The 14,273-nt window shown below is 47.9% G+C and overlaps 1 protein-coding gene across 4 annotated transcripts in view; it reads right to left on the reverse strand.

The window, feature by feature from the left end:
* Positions 1-9,750, reverse strand: part of TMEM40 (transmembrane protein 40) — a 32,108-nt gene extending 22,358 nt beyond the window's left edge. For 2 of the 4 annotated variants that reach the window (XM_059387913.1, XM_059387916.1), the window contains exon 1: positions 9,674-9,750. The gene's annotated coding sequence lies outside the window, so the exon portion shown is untranslated. Of the gene's footprint in view, positions 1-8,870; positions 8,935-9,673 lie in introns of those variants that run through there. The other 2 variants (XM_059387915.1, XM_059387914.1) reach the window with 1 other exon arrangement.
* Between the last annotated feature and the right edge of the window lie 4,523 nt (positions 9,751-14,273).

Genomic DNA, 14,273 nt, shown 5'->3' on the forward strand with positions numbered 1-14,273 from the left:
CTGAGAAGGGTTTTTCTTCTCCTGACAAAAGAAGCCAACAGTGCTGGTGGTGTGTCTTGCCTCTCCTTCCTTACTTGGACATAAATGTGATGGCAAGAGCACCCAGTGACCACCTTGTGACCATGAGGAAAAACCAAAACAAATGTGGAGACATTGTTGAGTCGCTGAGTCCTTGCCAACAGCTGCCTGTTTTCCTGTTGTTTGAGAAAAAATGAAACTTCGTAGTCCGGATCTTTGATACACACTTTCCCTCTCCTATATTACATCTGTTAAGTGAGCATCTACTGTGTGCTAAAACGGGAATACATGATAAACAAGTTGCATCCCTGTCCTCAAGGAATTTCATGGTAGACTAGGGAGCTGTGGGAGCCCAGGGGCCAAGTCAGACCAGGGTTAGTCAGGGAAAGTTCCTGAAGGAGAGAGTGCTGGGGTGAGTTCAGAAGGGCCAGAGGGGACCATGTACAAAGGCATAGAGGCAAAGGGCCTTGTCCCACAAGGGAAGTAGTTGCAGAAGGCAACTCTAAAGAAGAAAGAGATTGGGGGGAGGCCCAGAGGGCGCCTCCAGCTGGTCCCCAGGCATATCACCCTCCTGAGCCTCATCAGTTCTGCCTTGTGCCAGACTCTTCTTCCTCAGGGTAGGGCACCTTGTTGCACAACTCCACGGCCACTGTTCCTAGTCACACACAAATCTCTGCTCAGGACTCAGCAGGGTGTGTCTCCTCCACTAGAGCCTGAACCCATCAAGGGAGAGACTGAAACTGATTCATTTCTGTGTCACCTGAAGCCTGCACCAGGCCTGGCAAAAAACAAAAATGATGAAGATGATGATAATAATGATGATTATGGTGATGACGACAACAACCAAGTACTTCCCATCTTGCAGGCAACCCTCTAAGCATGTTACAGGTGTCATCTCATGTATTTCTCACAACTCTGTGATGGCTCACTGTGGTTGTGCCCACTTTCTAGATGGTACAGGGAGACCAAGAAACTTTCCTGGGGCCAGAGCTAGTAAGCAGCTGAGCAAAGGGAGTTGCTTAGTCTGTGTTGGGAGATGGGAAGGAGTGAAGCTGTCACCTCTCCTCAGGCCCCTGTTATTAGTACCAGGAATGAAGCCACTAAGTCATGGGAGTGCTATGCAAATGATGCTGACTTGGCTCTAGTCAGTCATCCTGGAGCCCCGAGCAGTGTCCTCATGGCCCGGGGAACTGCCTCAGGCATTTGCTCAGCTTATCTGTCAGAAGCAAGGGAAATGGAATTATCATGGAGGTGGGACCTGGGGAAGCCCTATTTCTCCTTTTAATGTCCTTGCCCCATCGCTCCCCCTCCACATTTCTATTATGAGAAAGGAGAAATGGAGTTTTGAAAAAATTAAAGTTCAAGGATCGGGGTGCGGAGCAATGCTTAACTCAAAAGGGCAGACCTAATGGTGGAGCATCAGGCATTGGCCGATGGATTTCTGGGATGGGCTTCCAAAGCTCAAGGGCACAGTGTGTGCACTCTGAAACAAGATGAACCACGAGGTCTTAAGACAGGAGAAGTGAAGCAAGCAAAAGGAGGAGAGAGAACATGGCATGTTCCCCAAGATCTTATTTCATGAATGTAAGTCTTATTTTATGCAGAAGAAACTGAGGTTCAGATAGACAGGTGACTTGTTCAAGGTCTCCTAGCTGATGTGTGTACTCGAATCCAACCCCTGCCCCCAGCAGAGAAGCCCCTTTCCCTCTATTAGGGATTCCCTAAATCCCTCTGATTTAGAGGCCCCTAAAATCCCCTCTCACAGGTGCTCCCCACCACCATCCAAATCCGAGGCTGGTCCTACAAGGAAACAGAATGCCTGACTTTCTAGCATATTTTTCCCAAAGGCCCAGCCCTGCTGAGTCACTGGTGGGGCCAGGGCCTCTATACCCACAGGTCTTGCTAAACTGGATTTCCCTTTCAGTTCAACCCACATTTCCTAAGCTCCTCTGTCAAAAGGGCCTGGGCCCAGAGTGGGAGGGACACTAGGGGACACCCAGCCATCACAGACTCACAGTGCTTTCCCAGCCCAGATCCTCATGTGAACCAGGAGGGAAGCAGAGAGGGGATTCTTGTCCTATTTTATAAACAGGGAAACTGAGACCCAGAAATGGAGAAGAACTTGCACAAGGTCTCAAGGCAGCTTAGGGGCAAGGCTGACTCCAGAGCCCTGACTCTTGATTTAGGAGCTCCTTACCCTCCCCTGTTGCCCCACTTTGGAGGAGGGGAGTGAGGTAGATTTCAACAGGTGGCAAAAGGCAGAAGGGGATAAAGGTTTACTAGAGGAAGTGGGTGGCAGGCAGTTGAAGGGGTAGGAAGCCTGTGAGGTCGGGAAAATCATCCTGGACTTGAATGTCAGGCGAATGGCCCTTTCCCTGTAGGTAGACTGTAGCCTTGTGCCTCTGAATCACAAAAACAGGCCCAGGGCAGTAAAGGGATTAAGGGAATTGGAAGCAGAAACAGTAGCCCTGCAGAGAACAGAGCTGACTAAGGGTGGAAGCTTGTTTTTGCCTACCTGGGATTGAAGCCCTTTCTTCTGGAGGTTATACCAAAGTCCTCCAGAATCTCCTTTGGCTTCCCAAGCCACCCCAAACAGGCATACACCCTAATTTCAAATGTATCCTGGTTTGGCTGACACAGCTCCAGGATAAGCAGTCACTGCCCTGGACCCAGGTAAGACCATCAGCCTGTCCCTTTTGGGAATATGACTTGTGACACAACACAAATTTAGTCTCTCACAGTTCTGCTGGTGAGAAGTCTAACTCAGGTATCCCTGGGATCAGCAGGACTGCATTCCTTTCTGTAGCCTCTAGAGGAAAATCCGTTTCCTTACTCTTGTTCCTTGCTGCTGCTGTTTCTCCAACACCTGTACTGACTGAGCCAGCCAGATGCCCCTTTCCTCTTCCACTTTTAAGGACCCTTGTGTCACTGTGACATTGAGCCACCCAGGTCATTCAGGATCAACTCCCTGTTTTAAGGTCAGCCAATGAGCAACGTTACTTCCATCTGCAATGTGAATTCTCCTTTGCCATGTAAGCTTACTTAGTCCATTTCCAGAGATTAGGATGCAGACATCTTTGGGGGCAGAGTGTAGTCCACTTAGACTACCAGAACCTCTCCCTGCCTGCCTCTGGCCTCGCCCCTCCTTAGGCTTCAGTTACCCCATATGTAGAAGCTGGGCTGCCTTCTGTAAGGTTCTTTCAGCTTTGGCATTCTAGCGCTCTCCTCCAGTTAATGTCTACCTGATTCATCCAGTTAGCAAAGAACTTTGGGACTCGGTTGATATGACCTGCAGGAAGGCCCAGGACAGCAAGTTCTAACAATAAGATGCATCTAGTTTCTTGTGGGGAACAGCAAGCCATTGAAATGCCCCAAGATTTTGTGTTCAAAGATGTTTGTGTGACACTGCTTTCCATAGCCCCCACCTTGGAGTTCTAAAATGTGCAATTGCATATTAAATCCTCTGAAAAGGCCTGCAGAAGAGAAAGCTCTTTTACCCTATTCCTATGCTTCCCTAAAGCATGCAAGAGCATAGCTCTTTTCCCCCAGAATATGGTTTAGTGTATTTTGGAGCAGCTTTGGGAAATGTCACAGACCTCAATCCCTGACATCTTCCAGGTCAGCCTTTCCATCTTGGAGTCCAGGCCTGGGCACTATTGCTGCACATTTTGGACAGTGCCAATGCCCAGGTCCGGAGCTGTTCTATCCCACCATCAGGACAGTTAGGGAGGGGAATGAATCAGGAACAGACCCTTGGAAGCCAGAGGCCTGAAACCGAAATGATCTTATCATCAGCTTTTGGGATCCCAAGGTGTGGCTCATAAGTCCTCTCAGCACCGTCAGGGCAGGGACAAGGGTGAGGGAGGAAACTGACTCAACCGTCATAAGACCAAGAGCTTTGTCCTGGTCGTGCCTCCAACCCACCCTGGGCCCTTGGGCACATCACTTCCACCCTCTGGGTTTTTATTCTCATTTGCAAGACAGATAATAACATCACTCTTGTTATTCATATTTTGGAGTGCATATGGGGTTGTGGATAGGAAAGTACATGGTAAAATTATCATGTCTTTTGCTGGGACATTATACTGAGAGGTATTTTGATTAAGTCACTGAGGCAATGGGGTCTGACAGAGCCCATTCAAGTAGTGCTTTATCACTTTGCTTCCCAGCTCTGTAGTAAATCTTTGGGTAAATCACTTTACCTCTGTAAGCCTCAGTTTCTTTGCCTGTAAAATGGGGATTGGTGTCCTTGTTTGCAGGGTTGCTGTGAGGATTGAAGTTAAAAAGACTTTACTTCTGAGCTCCCTAGGAAGAGGAATCATGTTTTTCTTGCTCTCTATTACATTCTAGTCCCTGGCATAGACAAAGTGCTTCATAAAAAGAAGTGGAAGAGTACTGAATTTAAGAGCTTCGAGAAATGCCAGCCTACAAAGTTTCTTTAGGATCTCCTTCTTTCCTTTATACTACTTGTTCATACACCTTCTTCTTTAACCTCACCCCCACCCCACCCCCAGTTTCCCAGGTTTGGTTGGTCTCTCCCTTTCTCCAAGCTACAATTCCACAGAGTTGTAGCCAGGACACCAAAGCCAAGCCCCAGAAAGGGAAAGGGACTTGCCCAAGGTCACACAGCAAGGCGTCTAGATATAAACTCAAATCTGAGTCTGAAGTCAAGCATGAGGGGAACCTCACAGAGAGAAAGAAGGGAGATGCTTCAGTTTCCACCTCCTCCACCATCCTGTCTCAAGTCTGTCCAGGCAGTTTAATGGTGGGATAACAACGCAAACTGCCCCCAGCCAGTGGACCACGGGCCAGATGGACCCGTTATGAATCTACGTGACCTTTTGGCCACAGCACACCCAGCAAAGCAGCCAGGGCCTAAGGTTGCCTCTGAGCAGTGCACCTAGGCCAAACCTAGAAAGTTAAAAAGGAACAAAGTCGGGAGGCCTAGGTGGCTCAGTTGATTAAGTGTCTGCCTTTGGCTCAGGTCATGATCCCAGAGTCCTGGGATCGAGTCCAACATTGGGCTCCTTGCTCAGTGGGAAGCCTGCTTCTCCTTTGTCTGCCACTCCCCTGCTTGTGCTTTCTCTCTCTCTGACAAATAAATAAAATCTTTAAAAATAAATAAATAAATAAAATAGAAAAATAAAAAGGGACAAAATCAAGTTGTGCAGAAAGAGGATGGGTGAACCCAGCTTGGAGGCTGTTCATACAGAAAGACCTAGGAGTTTTCAAAGACCCTCTGAAAGATAAGTAAATGTTAGCATAAGCATCTAACTTGGTGTCCAGCAGATAGCAGGTGCATAACCATTGTTTGTTAAAGTGTAATATGAGCCAACAAAGTGATAGAGCTACAGAACAAAGCTAACACACTCTTAGGTCATATTAACAGAAAGACAGAGACTCCAGTGAAGAAGGTGACCCATATTTCACCATCTCCCATCCTATGTTCAATCCTGGCTTCTGAAGAGAATAGGGTCTAGACAAACAGATAATCCAGGGGATGTCTGGGGTATTAAGATCAAAGCCAAGAGAAGTGGCTGGAGGAACAGAAGCCTAGGGATAAGCACTGCGTGGACAGACTTGGTCACTGTCCCCCAGTATCTGCAGGGGTTCCTGCAGGACAGAGGGACCACATGGGGCTGTGAGCTCCAGAGGCCAGGACCTGGGATGTCACTAGGGCAGATGCCAGCTCAATATATAAGAACAATTTTCTAAAATTCTTTAGAGAACTGCTTTGGTTGGTCATGGGCACCCTATCATGAAGGGTGGCAGAGGTTGGCCTAGATGTCCTTAGCTCAGAAGCTACCAGTCTCTCAAATTATAACCTCCAAAGTACAGGAGGGACATATTAGTCCACCTATTTCTACTAAACTTTTAACTAAAAATAGCTAACAGTATATAGTTCAACCCTGATGTACACCCTTGGCTATATGTCAGATACTGAATGTTATGCCTACTAAGTGGGCATCCCAAGCCCAATGGGAAGCCCCACAATAGGTCTGTTGTGACCCTGTCTTTCATTTCTCTAGATTCACCCTATTACCATATATTGGGATACACTGGTGCCAGGTTGGGTGGATTTGAGGCTCAAACAATGCATTTTAACCGAATCAACTTCTACAGAGTAGAAAAATGGCTTCAAAGAGTTCCTACAAAGAAACCACAGATGGGAGATAACTCTAATCCAGAAAGTGCAAGCAAGCAGCAGGAAAAGTGCAGCACAGACTGCTAGCTGCTCCTCACTCAAGGCCTTTATCAGCCACCTTACCATGTTGAAAACAACAATGAATGGGATCTCACACACGTGGAGAGGTAATTTCAGTAAGCAATACACATGTGAATGTCCATGGCAGCTTTATTCATAATAGCCACAAAGTAGAAACAACCCAAGTGTTCATTAACTGATGAATGGATTTAAAAAATGTAATACAATTGTATAACACCATTCAGCCAGAAAGAGGGATGAAGTCCTGATGACATGCCACAGCATGGATAACAATACAATGTGTATTGCTTAATGAAATTCCTATAGGAAAACTACTCAGAATGTGGACTTTCATCCACTATTTTCGTGATTAAATTCACACTGAGTGTATATTGGGCCTTTAGACATTAGCTAATCATCACAGTCCTTGTATATCATTTCCAAATCTATAAATATGTATCTGTTGGGGGTGCCTAAAGCTTTTTTCTTGGGAAGGCTGTGCAATCTAGAAGTGTGACTGGGGCGCCTGGGTGGCTCATTCAGTTGGGCATCGGACTTTTGATTTTGGCTCAGGTGGTGATCTCAGGGTAGTGGGATTGAGCCCTGCTTCAGGCTCTGTGCTGGGTATGGAGTCTGCTTGGAATTCTGTCTCTCTTTTTCCCTCTGTCCCTGCCCATATTCTGTCCCCCACCCCCGAAAAAAAAGAGGAAAAAAAAAAAGCATGGCAACCATTGCTTCAGATCCTTGGACACAGCTAAACACTAGGGGATGTTGCTCTCTGGTTGGGTTTCAAGGTTGAATCGGATTTGTTTCAGATTTAGGAACTAAGAAAAACTAGGGGGCAGTGAGCCCCCTTGTAAAAATTGTTGAGCCCCTCCCCCACAACATTTGAAGATTAATGGGAAGAAACCGAAACCTCTTAAAAGGTTTTCCCGAGCTCTGACTCTCCGAGGTGGGTGCCTATTTAAACAGCCAGAGCCACTCCAGCCTCCCTTCTCATTTTGTCACCAAAGTTTCTCTCTCTTTTTCATCTTTTTCTCTTGTCTCTCTCTCCCCCTCTCCCTACAACATAGATGCAATTTGGCAACAGTGAAAACCAGAAAGGAGGCATCCAGTTCTAGAGAAGGAGCTTGCTGGGTCTTGAAAGTCAATAGACCTGGATTGAGTTCCCACCGCCACCCTCCACTAAATGGGATCACTGCACACCACATTCATTCTCAGAGCCTCAGAGCCCTCCCCTGGAAAAACAAGCATGCCTACTACTCAACAATACTAGGACAACCTAATTTGAAAATCAAAAGATTTGAACAGACATTTCTCTAAAGAAATGGTCAGTAGTACCTGGAATAATGTTTGACATCTCTTTATTAAGAGAAACACAAATCAAAAGCACAATGAGAGGCGTCTGGCTGGCTCATTCAGAGGAGCATATGACTTGATGTCAGGGTCATGAGTTTGAGCCCTATATTGAGCACAGATACTACCTAAATAACTAAAACTTTAAAAAGACACAAAACAAAACCACAACGAGATACTGCTTCATACCCTCTAGGATGGCTACGATAAGAAATCCAGATAATAACCAGTGCTAACAAGGATGTGGAAAATTGGGAGACTTCATGTATAGTTGGTGGGATTGCAGAATGGTACAGCTCCTTTGGGAAAGCTTAGTGACTTCTCTAAATGTCAAACATAAATTCACCATATGACCCCGCAAGTCCACTCCTAGGTATACATCCAACAGAACTGAAGACCTATGTCCACACAAAAACTCCTTTCACATGAATGTCCACGCAGCTTTATTCATAATAGCCACAAAGTAGAAACAACCCAAGTGTCTATTCACTGATAAACGGATAAATAAAATGTGATACAATCATACAACACCACTTGGCCAGAAAGAGGGATGAAGTCCTGATGACTTGCCACCGCATGGATAAACCTTGAAAACATGCTATGTGGAAAAAAATAAAATAAAGCCAGTCAGAAAGGAGCACCTGTTAAATGATTCCATTTATATAAAATATCCAGAATAAGCAAATCCACAGAGATAATTCATAACGTAGATTAGAGGTTTTCAGGGGAAGGAGGAAATGTGGGGCGACTGCTAAAGGGTCCGGGGTTTATTTGGGGGTGATAAAAATTCTAAATTCTAAATTAGATAGTGGTGATGGGTGCAGGACACTGAATATACTAAAAAAACACTGACTGGTACACTTGAATAGTGTGAATTTGATGGTATGTGAATGATATCTCAGTAAAGATGTTATGGAACGGAAAAAAAGAATGAGGAAGACCCCCCCCCCAGGTCCAGCACGCACGCCCCCACCCCCACCCCCGGGACCCCGCGGCGGAGCCGGAGCGGGAGGGAGAGCAGAGAGCGCTCTAGGAGAGTGGCCTGAGGGGATTTCACAGCACAGGTTTAGAGGCGTTTTAGAGGGCTGCACTAGCCCCAGTTTCACGGGTGTCAGAGACAGGAGAGGGCCCATAACTTACAGGTCCGCTTGGTTTGGACCCCGCACAGAACACCGCATCCTTCCCTCACCACAACTCCCCCAACACACTCCTGACTCAACTTTTCTGGCAGTTTCTAAACAAAGCAGCATAAAATAATAAGCACAGGACTCTCATCTTTTGTCCCCCTTACCAAAGATTGGCTGAAGGCCTGAAGGCCACCTCTGAGGAGACGGGTTGGAACGCTCCCTACCAGCGGAGAGGCTCCCGCGACCAAGGTAGCTGCGTTAGGGGAGGGGGGACTGAAGGGGCGGGACTGAGGGGGGCGGGACTGGGGGGCGGGGCTCCCTCGCAGGCCCCTCAGCCTGGGTGAGCCTCTGACACGCAACAGGGCTCCCTTCCCCCACGGCCCGGCTCTGCAAGTTCAGCGTTTTCTCCCCAGAGGTGCTATTGAGCCCAAGGCAGAGAGGCCTCCTCAACTTCTCGAGTCAATCAGGCCCAGCCCAGACGGCCCAGGGCGCCTTCGGAGGGGATGTCCGGAGGGCAGCTGCCTTCACGTGCTAGTCAAAGCACAGAAACTGGGATGTTTTGGAGGGAAACACCTTCGTCCTCCCAAGTGTTTGGTCCCGCAAGGGCAGAGTGGACGCAGCTTTCAGAGATCTAGTTTGGCCCTTCATTTCACAAATGGGGAAACAGGCTCAGAGCCATCAAAGATTTTTCTGAAGGTCCCGTAGCAAGCTGGCGACAGAAACAGGAGTTGGTCACCTGCTATGACCAGATAAGGGCTGGCCCAATCCTCAAAACAACCCAGGGAAGTGAGTATTTGTCATCTTCCCCTGACACCTCCAGAGATGGAGACTGAGGTGCTCACCCAGGTAGGAAGGTGCAGAGCAATTCCAGGTCCACCTAGGAACCACAAAACATCAGGCCGGTGGAAGAGCCTGTTCTAAAAATTAACCCTTCTCCCCGCCCCTCACCCGGCAGGTGTCCCAGTACCTGTGGTCTGGAGCCCCGTGTTGGCTGCCAGGAAAGCCGTGTGTGGACTGTGCAGATGCCAGACTGGGCAGGGGAAGAGGGCGGCAGGAGAGGCCAGGCCACACCCCCGTGACAGGGAGGGGGCGGGGCATGAGTTGTCCTGGGTCACACTCGTTCACCAGGGTGGCATTCCTTCCTGCTGGTACTATCGGGCCCCAGGCCTTCCTGTCTGATTTGAAATTTCCTCATGACACCCCTGGCACAGCAGATGAGGCAGCTAAGTCCCTAGAACCACCCCCTGAGCATGGCCATGACTGCTTAGTCAGGGGGCAGTGATGTGTGGGGTGGTTGCACCCGGCTTGGCTGGGCCAAACTGTCAGCAGGGAGGAGGTGGGGTGTGTCCCAGATCCCACCTCACTGGTGAGACTGACTCAGGACCCAGCCGTGTAGGCCAACCCAGTGCTTTCCCAAGGGGTGAGGTTGGGCATAGAGCAGGACCCAAGGCCCAGTTCTTAGAGGACTGAGGGACTCCTGTGAATGGGACTGGCAGTGCCGTCTCCAGTGAGGAAACTGGGCAAAGGCTAGAATATCCATTGCCTTGTGCAGACAGGAAAACACAGGTCCCAAGGGGGTGAGGGGTGGGGACTAACCTACAGTGAGTCCAAGAATAACTCCAGCTCAGCCTGCCTTTGCTTCTTACTCACTTATCAAACAACTTGAAAGCAGAATAGTAAACAAGTCCTATACTGCTTTGGGAAGCACCTAGGCAAGCTAGAGACAGGCCATGACAGGCCACATTAGGGCAAGGCCCAGAGAGCTGTGGGTTCCCAGGAGGGCTTCCTGGAAGAGGAGTTATTTGGATCCTAAGCTCAGGCCAAGATCTGAGTCATCCTTGACTCTTTGCTCTTTCATACTCTGTATCTGACATATCTGGAAAACCCTGTTGGCCCCCCATCAATGTATCCCAAAACCAACCTCTTCTCTCTACCTCATAGCAACCATGCTGGTCTAGCCAACATGATCACTAGTCTGTCTACTCCTACCCTCAGCCCAGTAGCTGTCCTAATCATGGCAATCAGAAGTATCAGGTTAAAACCCAAGTCAGCTCATGTCCCTCCTCCACTCAGCACCATTGCAGGACTCCCACCTCACTCAGGATAAAACTTGAGTTCTTACATAGCCCTCCACTATCTGGGACCCACCTCTTGCTCTCTCTAACCTTAGTTCCAATGACTTCCTCTCTCACTCTGCCCAGCTAGACTGGAATGTGCCCCAAATATTCCAGTTAGATTCTACCCTCAGGGCCTTTGCACTGGCTGTTCCCTCTGCCTAGAATGCTTTTTCCCCAGTAGCCACCTGGTTCCTTTCCTTACTTCTTCAGGTCTCTGCTCTAAAGTCACCAAGAGGCCTTCCCTGACCACCAGGTACAAGGAGTAACTGCCAGCACCACCTTTCCCTATCATCTCGATTTATTGTTCGTCATCTGACATACTATATGTTTTTGGTAATACACATTTCCTCCGTATGTATTGTTTGTTCCAGGACCTAGGCTGGTGTCTGACACATAGTACGTGCTCAATAAAGTTTGTTGACTGAAGGAGTGACATGAAAGGGAAGCCGAAGAAGAATTGCAAGGACATTCCAGACAGGGGGAACCATGTATGCAAAGGTTTAGGAAGAAGAGACACTGCTTGTCCTGAGGATCTGGAAATAACTCAGCACAGCAGTAGAGTGGGACCTGGAAGAGGGGAGAAGGGAAAGCAAGAGGCAGGGCCTTGGGAGCCAGACCAAGGAGGCCAAATGTTATCCTGAGAGCAACAGGGAGCCACACAAGGGGGACATGATCAAATCTACAATTTAGACAATTTGGCTGCCATGTTATGGATTAGGGAGGCTGTGAGGGGCAGGTATCCACAAGCCATGACAGGGGAGATAAGGACTAGGGACAGGGGCACTGCCCAGTCCCCAACAGTAGCCACAGGCCACATGTGGTTATAGAGTCCTCAAAATGTGGCGGGTCAGAGTTGAGATGTGCTATAAGTGTAAAATACATCCAAGACATGCTATGAAAAACAAGAATATACAAGAGCTCAATAATATTTTTGATATTAGTTACCTGTTAAAAAGATACTATTTTGGATACACTGGGTTAAAGAAAATATGTGATTAAAATTGGTTCCACCTGCTTCTTTTTGCTATTTTTATTATTTTATTTTATTTTTTAAAAGATTTTGTTTATTTGACAGAGATCACAAATGGGCAGAGAGGCAGGCAGAGAGAGAAGAAGAAGCAGGCTCCCTGCCGAGCAGAGAGCCTGATGCGGGACTCGATCCCAGGACCCTGGGATCATGACCCCAAGCCAAAGACAGAGGCTTTAACCCACTGAGCCACCCAGGCACCCTCTTTTTGCTATTTTTAATGAGGTTACTTGAAAGTTAAAAATTTTTGTAGGTACATAGAGCTCACAACATATTCCTGTTGGACAGCCCTGATCTAGAAGGTAGAATAGGCAGGGCTTGGTTGGTGAACTGGGAGGGTAAGGGAGACCCTCAGTCTAACTATACATCTCCTCTCCTTTCCAGCTGCTCCTGGCTGATAACACCTTGTAATCCAGAGGCAGAAAGAATGGGCTGCAAGGAAAGGCCAATACAGTTAGTTTTCATCTCAACACAAGCACACACACAAAATTCTTGTCTTTTCAGTAAGAACAATCCAGAAATGGGATAGGTTGAGAGAAGAGGCAGTGAATCCCCCGTCTCTGGAGATTTCTAAGAAGAAAGTTAAAGACTACTATTAAACATGGGAAAGAAAGTTGAACTGATTAGTTACTTTCAAAATGTGGACCAGCAGTATTAGCATCATGTGAAGATGCTTTAGAAATGCAAATTCTCAGGTCCAATCCCAGTCCTACTGAATGAGCAACTCTGTAGGTGAGACCCATAATTTGTATTTAACTAGCCCTCCAGGTGCTTCTGATGTTTGTTCAAGGATCACTGGACTAAAGAATACTTCATATCATTTAAAGGTTTCAAGGACTGGCACATAGTAAGTGCTCAGAAAAACCCGGTTTCACCTGGTTGCTTCCTGATCCCAGGTGAAGGTACTTCCCCTCTCTGAGTAAATGAAGAGTTTATTTCCTGCCTCACCTGTAGCACCAGGTTGTATGGACCTGACACAGGATGGAGGCACAACCTCAGGGCATTTCCTATCTCTCCAACATGGCCAGATGACCAGGGCTGTGGCGGGGCTGCCAGGAAGCCCCCGCTCAGCTCCCTCCCGAGGTGACCTCACTGCCCTATGTGTGTGTATGGGGGTGGTGGTGATTCATGAGACAACCTCCCACTGTCCTGTGGACACAGCTGACAGCCCCAGGGAAGCCAACTCAGCAGCTGAGCGTGGCATCTGGCTTCCCTGCATTCCAGAACTGCCTGCTGGGGGCCCACCTGACTCAGCAAGCACGTGCACTGTGCACTCTGGAGGCAACAGAAAGCTCGGCCTCAGTCTCCACATCCATCAAAATGGGGAGATGGCAGTCCCTATCCATGGTGACATGATTGGTATAAAGTGCTTGGAAGCATGCCTGCACACAGTAAGCCCACTCTGCCTCTGCGTTCTTATGATGAGGCTACTGGGATCCCTCAGGCAGATGGGAACTCCCCATGGACTTGTTAGGTCTGAGAGTTATGCCATGCAGGTGTAGGGGGGAAAGAACGTCCTCCTACTACGCACACCCAGGAGCCTGGTTCTCTACGTGAACTTGTACTGAGTCACCAAACGGATATCTGTGAGGACAGCGTCTGTCTTAAGCACCTCGAAACATATATTAAATGGATCCTCTAAGTCAGGGGGCATTGGCCCCATTTCATGGATGAGAAAACTGAGGATCAGAGCTGAAATGATTTGCTCCAGGTCACATAACTAAGCCTAAACTGACTGGGTGGGTCAGGATTTGAAACCCAGTTTCCCTGACTGCAAAGCTGGGACTTTTTCCACTCCTCTGTGCAGAAACCCCAACCTAAACGTCTGGTTTAGAAACCCCTGTATATGTCACTGAAATCCATGTTTGAAGAGTTAGCCTCTGGCGGAGACTTGAATCTTTGCAACTCCATAGTCTGAGAACCAACATCCGCAGCTGATGCTATATGAGGTGGAATTTAAAATATTCCTAAATCCAGATTAAGCATGACTCATGCTGGCCTTTGGGCCTCAGTTGTTCTGCCTATAAAATGGGCAGGATGAAAACCAGCCTTAGTTGAAGGCAGAGTTTGAACCTGGTGACCCTGACAGTGCTTCTAACTCTCAGATGCCAGGGTCTCTATGTCTACTTTAAAAAACGAAGACCAAAGTTACATTTTAAAAATTCATAAAGAGACGGGGCACTTTAACCCACTGGGTGGCTCAGTGGGTTAAGCCTCTGTCTTTGGCTCAGGTCATGATCTCAGGGTCCTGGGATCGAGCCCCGCTTCAGGCTCTCTGCTCAGCGGAGATCCTGCTTCCCCCTCTCTCTCTGCCTGCCTCTGCCTACTTGTGATCTCTCTCTCTGTCAAATAAATAAATAAAATCTTTAAAAAACGTGAATAAAAATTCATAAAGAGGGATGCTTGGGTGGATAAATCAATTA

This window comes from Mustela nigripes, chromosome 2 (genome assembly GCF_022355385.1).
Source record: "Mustela nigripes isolate SB6536 chromosome 2, MUSNIG.SB6536, whole genome shotgun sequence".
NCBI classification, from domain to species: domain Eukaryota; kingdom Metazoa; phylum Chordata; class Mammalia; order Carnivora; family Mustelidae; genus Mustela; species Mustela nigripes.